The sequence below is a fragment of the Octodon degus genome, unplaced genomic scaffold, assembly GCF_000260255.1.
Source record: "Octodon degus isolate 3935 unplaced genomic scaffold, OctDeg1.0 scaffold00027, whole genome shotgun sequence".
NCBI classification, from domain to species: Eukaryota; Metazoa; Chordata; class Mammalia; order Rodentia; family Octodontidae; genus Octodon; species Octodon degus.
The window spans coordinates 11,340,008-11,340,425 of record NW_004524603.1 but is presented as its reverse complement, the minus strand read 5'-3'; positions in this window follow the sequence as shown (position 1 = coordinate 11,340,425).

The window sequence follows — 418 nt, the reverse complement described above, 5'->3', positions numbered from 1 at the left end:
TCTTTATTATAAACGCTTTATCTTCCTGGAATCAAACAAGAAGCCCGCTATTTTGTTAGAGTTACCCTGTACAGACACAGTCATTCCTCGCCCACCCTCCTCCCTAAGCGGATTATAGACACTTGGGCATGTTTGTACTTGGGTTTTTAGACTGCTAGGTAAATAGCTTCCATGGTGGTGACTGGGCTTTATCACTAATTAACAGCCAAGTGACCCTGGAGCCATATCTGCTGTGAGCATGACTCAGGGGCTCTCCGAGCCTGCAGCTTACTGTAATCTTAATCTGAAATTAAGTGTGTGGAAGGGCCAAAGGTCACAAGTAAAGGGAGAGAGACAGAGAGACAGAGAGACAGAGAGAGAGTCAGAGAGACAGAGAGAGACAGAGACAGAGACAGAGACAGAGAGAGATGCCTCTCGA